This window comes from Nannospalax galili, unplaced genomic scaffold (genome assembly GCF_000622305.1).
Source record: "Nannospalax galili isolate Female #2095 unplaced genomic scaffold, S.galili_v1.0 scaffold433, whole genome shotgun sequence".
Classification (NCBI taxonomy): Eukaryota; Metazoa; Chordata; class Mammalia; order Rodentia; family Spalacidae; genus Nannospalax; species Nannospalax galili.
In genome coordinates this window covers 10,397,698-10,404,849 of record NW_008338715.1, presented here as the reverse complement: position 1 = coordinate 10,404,849, position 7,152 = coordinate 10,397,698, and the positions used below count along the sequence as shown (strand labels likewise).

The following is a 7,152-nucleotide window of genomic DNA, read 5'->3' as shown; positions in this document are numbered from 1 at the left end:
ATACTGCCATCTTTTGTCCATTATTCATCCACCAGATCCAGTTTTTAAAAAACACATCACACCCAAAGTCCTAAAATGAGAAGTAAATATTTCCCTAGCCAGCATATTCATTTCCACAAAATAAGCAATATCAATAGTGATGACAGTGGGTCTTCCCAATGGGTCAGATTCTTGGGAAGGAAATGTGAAGTGTTTTTATACCAACAGAGGCTGGCAAATAGACTATAAAATCCAGGGATGTGAAGACATTGTTAGAAGTTCATGAGCAAAAGAAACTCATGCAGATATGCAAAAATATAAATTATCAAGGATATAATAAAAAGCATGATGTTAGGCATTATTTTGAAAATATAGAAACCCACCCAGACTCAGACTTGGTCTGGCTGGATCTAGTAAGTGGTCCCCTAGCCTTGCCACTTTCCAAACCCCAGTTTCCATAGAACCAGGTGCTGTTGACCTCACCACATTACAAAGATTTTTACAGAAGTTGACCATGAGAGATGGTTAGAACTTAAATAGATCCTGTAAGTCTCTAGAGTCAGCACAGAGGAAAAGGAAGAAAATGATTGCCCAGAACTGGGGGGAAAAGTCCAGCGAAAGGGCTAAGAGGGACCACTGAGAGAGGGGGAAAGCAGAGAGACCTGATGCTAGGTAGATATATGAGTTTGTTACAAAATAAACCTGTGGAAGCCAGGTCATGATTAAGAACCAGACTTTCTTTCTCTTGATTACTTGAGGCTAAATTCTTAACTGAATTTAGTTCAAAGCACCTATCTAAAATGTAGACCATAGGATAATATAACAGAGATGTAATGAAGGAATTAGAAACTTGATTAAAGAAAAAAATCATGGATTACTTATGGATAAAAACCTGCTCTAAAGAAATGCTGTTTTTTAGTGCTGGGAATGGAACACAGGGCCTCACTAGGCTAGCAAGAGCTCTACCACTGAGCCATACGGCCTTAACTCGCTAGCTCCTTTTTTTAATGCAGTGGAAGCCATGAGAACAATTTGATCAGGCAGTCTATACCTCTTTAAGAGTTTGGCCAATAACCATAACTCATTCCAGATTAAATCAGAAATACAGTCACTTTGAAGAGGCAATATGATCTCACTTCAACTTGACCTTGATATCATTATATCTGATGAAAAAAATGTGTCACTCAGAAGAATAACAGCCCAGTACAGGAAATGGGGACTCAACGTCCAGGCACAGCCTGAAGATGCAATCATGTCTCTCTAGAGGTGCTTTGAGCTACAGGGCTTAGACTTATGCCACTGTCCCCATGGCCAGGATAAAAGATCCCTTGGAACCACTTACATAACTTCACTTCAATCTTGTCTTCACTTAGCAACTCTCTGACTGTTAATTCAGCTTCTCAAGTACCCTGATACTGGAAGGATTCATTAGATGATAAAAATGAACGTTTTAGTGACTGGAAAGAGATATCCCCCATTAAAATTAATAAATCAGTAATCAGATTTATACACCATTCCCTCATAAGTTAATATCAGCTTGTCCTTTTTGCTTGTCTCAGGAGGCATCCCATGGGGCACTGGCACAGAAACTTCTAAAACTACAAATCTAAAACTAGACCCAGACAATAGGAATTCTACCACCCAGTGCAGGCAGGCAGCCAACCCCCTTATGTATCTCTGCCCCCTCATGTTACAAAAAAAGGGTAAGAATGCATGGTCTTAATATCCTGTGAATTTAGCACTATGTGACTATGTGAGTCAGAAGGCAGCTTTGCCAGTCAAAAACCAATGTTAAACTCATTGTACAAAGATAGAAAGTATATCTATCTTGTTTGTTGTGAGCACTAGGATACTATCTGTCCCATTTTAAGAAATCAGTAAGTTTAAAAAAGAAAACCAATTCAAGAATTATTTTTTTCAATGAATAAAGTTTTTAAATAAAACAAAAAGGGGCTGGGGATGTGGCTTAGTGGTTAAGAGCACTGACTGCTCTTGAAGAGGACCTGGGTTCGATTCTCAGCACCTACATGGCAGCTAACAACTGTCCATAACCCCAGTTCTAGGGAACTCGATGCCCTCTTCTGATCTCCAAGGGCAAAACACATGCAGGCAATACGCTTATACACATAAAATGAAAATAATAAATAAAATATTTTTAAAAATAAAAAAGATAACAAAGAGAAAAATTAAGCAAGATCATCTAATATCTTGCTAGAAAATTAAACTGCTGATGAGATGTGAAGACTTTATAAGAATATTATGTCAAGTGGTTTCTATATTTTTGGAGCTATGCATAGATTATTTTGGAAAAAGAATTATGAAAGTAGGTAATTGGATTAATAATTATAGTTCAAAACTGTAATGATGCAAGTTGTTCATGCTTGTTAATCAACTTTCTGTTACTATAACAAGATACCTGACATAATCAACTTAGAAAGAGAAAAAGTGTATTTTGGTTCACAGTATATAGCCTGTTAGCCCCCACTGCAACACATCATGGAGGGATGATGTGGAGGGGCAAATTTGCTTACTTTATGGTCAGGATGTGGGAGGAGGAGGAGGAGGAGAGGAGGAAGAGGAGGAGGAGGAGGGGGGGAGGAGGAGGCAGCTGCAGCGGCTAAGGACTCACAATCCTATGTTGTTTCAGTGACTAGACAATCTCCCCATAGATTCCACCTCTTAAAGTTTCCACCATCTTCCGACAGCACCAAGCTTTAAACACATGGCCATTAGAGGATCTTCCAGATCCAAGGAGGAGGAGGAGGAGAGGAGGAAGAGGAGGAGGAGGAGGGGGGGAGGAGGAGGCAGCTGCAGCGGCTAAGGACTCACAATCCTATGTTGTTTCAGTGACTAGACAATCTCCCCATAGATTCCACCTCTTAAAGTTTCCACCATCTTCCGACAGCACCAAGCTTTAAACACATGGCCATTAGAGGATCTTCCAGATCCAAACTACAGCACTGCTCTAATATAAGTATAAATTGAGATTCTCGTAAATTATTCCTGTATGCTTATTATCCCATTTGAAGAAGAGAGGCATCTCAAAGCCCACAGTATTTGTTACAGGACTCAGGGATACATATCTATAGAGAGATGCTTCACCAAAACTCTGATGGGGAGTAAGAGGAGCCAGAGGAAGGCAGAATATCACTGCTGCAGCATTGTCCTTACTTTCTGTGAGAGAGCCTATGATAGCCCGTAGTGGATAATTTAGGACATGCAAACCTTTGTCATGGAGACTCAACAAGCCTTTCACACATAGTATAGATGCTGCTGGGTCATTTCGTATAATAGCATGCTGAAGTATTCTGAGCTCCCTAATAGCTAAGCTGTTTGTATGCTGTTATAAAGTCAGCATGTTTGGGGCTGGAGAGATGGCTCAGTGGTTAGGAGCACTGACTGCTCTTGCAGAGGACCCGGGTTCTATTCCCAGCACCCACATGGTGGCTATGAACCATCCTTAACTCCAGTTCCAGGAGAATCTGAAGCCCTCTTCTGTCCTCTGCGGCATTGCATGACACGGGTACATTCGCATACATGCAGGCAATACACTCATACACATAGAATAAAAAGAATAAATAAAATATTAAAAAAATAAAATCAGCGTGTTTGACCTATTAAAATCTAATGCTAGTGATATAGGCCAATCATAGGACAAAAAATGATGATTCCACTTATGTGAGGTACCCAGGGGAGCCAAATACAGAAACAAAAAGCAAAAGAGAAGTTAGGCCAGCTAGGGCCAAGGGAGGACGAGTTGTTGTTTAACCAGTACAAAGCATCCTTTTAGAACAGTAGAAAGTATATTTTTAGAGATGGATGGTGGTGAGGGTTACACAGCAACAGGTATGCACTTAAATTACACTATTAAAGCATGGCTGAAGTTATCAATCTTATGTCTATACTACAATAAAAATATCTAGTGAGGAGCCAGTCACTCATTTGACTTAGCAGAAATAATTAGGGGTGGGGGGTGAGACTGGAAACCTGGATGCATCATCCTCTTCTGCCCACCTACAATGTCCTGAGAAGTAATCATCCCTTGTGACCTTGTGACTTGAAGTAGACAGAATGCCATTCCTTCCTGGTGCTAAGAACTCAGGCATCTTCTACTGAGGGCCATTGCCCTTCTCTGAGGTGTGCTGTGTGCTGCAGAATTCCTTCATGTAAGCCACTACTTTGAAATAAAATCAAGACCCTGATCTAGAATGTTTTTTTTATTCTCCTTCCTCCTTCAGCTCCATGCCTTGTGTTTTACCAGAATGTACTGCATGTTTTTCCTCTTCAACGAGAGAGAGAGAGAGAGAGAGAGAGAGAGAGAGAGAGAGAGAGAGAGAGAGAGAGAGAGAGTATCATATTATACAATCATGAGAGAGAGAGAGAGAGAGAGAGAGAGAGAGAGAGAGAGAGAGAGAGAGAGAGAGAGAGAGAGAGAGAGAGAGAGAGAGAGAGAGAGAGAGAGAGAGAGAGAGAGAGAGAGAGAGAGAGAGAGAGAATTTCATATTAGAATCATTTAGGGAGCTTGAAATTTTCAATTTAATGTGTAGCAAGTCCAAGATATTTTGGGGTTGGGGTTTGTTTTTTTATTTGTTTTAAGTTCTCCCGGACATCCTAATAAAGGTCAAGGTGGAGAACCGCTGGTCTTACTTGAGTTACTTAATTTACCCTCAGTACTGGTTAGCTTTTATTGTCAACTTGACACAAAACTAGAGTCACCTGGGAAGAGGGAAACTCAGTTGAGGAATTCCCCCATTACACTGGCCTGTGGGCATGTTTGTGAGGCATTTTCTTGATTGCTAATAGATGTAAGAGGGTGCAGCCTACTGTGGGCAGTATCATCTCTAGGTGGGTGGGCCTGGCTGTATATATATATATATATAAAGGCTAGCTAAGCATGAGCCGGGAAGCAAGCCAGAAGCAGCATTCACCCATAGTTTCTGCATCAGCTCTGCTTGAGTTCCTGCCCTGACTTCCCTCAGTGATGGATAGTGACCTGGAAGTATAAGCCAAATAAACCCTTTCCTATCCTAAGTTGCTTTTTGGTCATGGTGTTTATCATAGCAACAGAAACCAAACTAGAACATGCTTGACACCTGAGGCCCCTCATATTTCTCCCCACCCTAGTCTGCATCTCATTCTGTTATAATCACTTGTTAACCCCTCCCTTCTGAAGCTTAGGTTTACTATGGTATCCGTAAGACATACAACAGTGCCTGGAACATAGTAAAGACTCAATAACTACCTTCAGTTTTTTTCCTGAATTAAATTGGCACCAATAGTGTGTAACAGGCTTTCTTTTAACTACCTCATTCACAACTGAGCCTCTGAACTCAGAGGAGCCAAGACATTTCTGCAAAGCCATACATCAATGGACTAGCAGAGTTAAGGTTTGAACCTAGTTCTCTGCAGACTTTACATTCTACCACACTGCTTTCTGACCTGCATAAACTGTTCACATAAAATGAAATGTTTCTACTCAACAATTTTGAAAGGCAAGATTAGTGACTATGATGAGTACACTGTGAATCAAAGAGTAACACACCCCCAAACTCAACTTCTTAAGCACATTTTGGAGGCAAGTTTTTGCAACATGTTGAGCTCAGATTAATAGCAGGTAACTTGCTGCCGAGGCTTCATCTCTGTCCTCAGAGGATCACCTCTCAGGATTCAACCTGCTCTTTTCCAAGAATCCAACATTTTAAAAAAGGCAATAACAACAACATCGAAACAGTTTTGACGTACCAAGTTTCTAAGCAAACAACAAAACGAAAAGAGAAAGGGAAATCTGAAAATTATAATGTCCTCTGTATCTTTCTTGGGCAACCACACCTGTACTGCTGATGGCCACCTACTCAATTCTAGCAAACAACCAGAAAAGTAGGTGTTAAAAATACAAAAGGAGATCCTTTTTCGGCTCCTAAGTGTGATGATTGGGTATTCATGTGGCTGCATGACATGTGCCGCCCTCAAACCTTGTTATGCACCACACCAGCATATTACCTGTAAGTAAAAAAATACAAAAGGAGTGTTTCAAGTTTCCTGTGGCTACACTAGTTCTCTGCAACAGTACTTGTTTCTCCCTAAAGGCAAATACTGCTGAAACCCCTCCACGGCCTGGCTAGATCAGAGCACCCACCATAGTGATAGACATACCTTCATGAACTATCATTCCAAAGTACAGAGTGCTATTGACATCAGAGGCTTGCTGATGTCCTCTGATGAACTTCCCTTGCTGCTTATGAGAGAAGTGTGGCTGCCAAGTGCCAGGTGGCATGGGAGTGCCAACTGCTTTCTTCTCAGTACCCAACCCCACCTGTCATTATAGGAAATTTCAAAGCATGTACAGTAGTAACTAAACACTTCTACTCATACTTGACGTAGACAGTAAGCACAACATGTACAAGTTTGTGATTAAGGCAGTGAGTCAGGCCACAGAGAGGTTTGCTGAGTGTTCTAGTGTCATGCTGTAGGATGGGCTGACAGATAGTAAATCTTGGCATAGATGAATCAAGACACCTTTTGTAATTAGCCTGGAAATCTGGAAGTTTCACGACTGGCCAGCCAGTTACTCCAAGTTTGTTGTATAACCTGTTGGGATTTCATGGGGAGATAGACTTTTCATAGACTTACCCAGTGGGACTGACAGGTAGGAAACCATAGTGATTAGGAGTGATTTGGGTCAGGGGTTCTAGGTGAGTCCCAGATCTAGAATTTATTGGTCTTAGAAACTTTGGGTAACTTATTTCATATCTCCTGGTATTTTTTTCTCTTAATCTGAGGTGGGAGGATAGCTAAAAGGATATTATAATAATTACTTCATATAAGTAAAACCCTTGGCATAGCTAGCCATTTTCATTTTAAAGTGTTCAATAAATCATAGTGTGTGGCTCTGCGAGTCATGACTGTTAATTCCTGTAATCTTCTACTCCCAGCTCCACTGGTGGCCTCTTACTCAGAAGCCAGTCCCCCAGGGTCCCACAGTATCTCATAACCATGGCCACCTCACTTGGACTTTCTGATCAAATATTCTGAGTCTATAGATGTGATGTGAATTGTATAATTAAAGCAGCTGTGAAATAACAGATGGTGAAGTCACTAGGCCTGAAGTGACATGTAAAACTTATTGGGGCAGGAGATAAAACTTTTAAAAAGTTAACTGTTTAATTATTTATG

General features: G+C 40.8%; 1 non-coding gene across 1 annotated transcript; it reads left to right on the top strand.

The window, feature by feature from the left end:
- The first annotated feature begins 5,881 nt into the window (after nucleotides 1-5,881).
- On the top strand, nucleotides 5,882-5,989 carry LOC115070430. Its single transcript, XR_003849585.1, has one exon. It is a non-coding gene; the product is annotated as a small nucleolar RNA U13 (small nucleolar RNA).
- The last annotated feature ends 1,163 nt before the right edge of the window (nucleotides 5,990-7,152 follow it).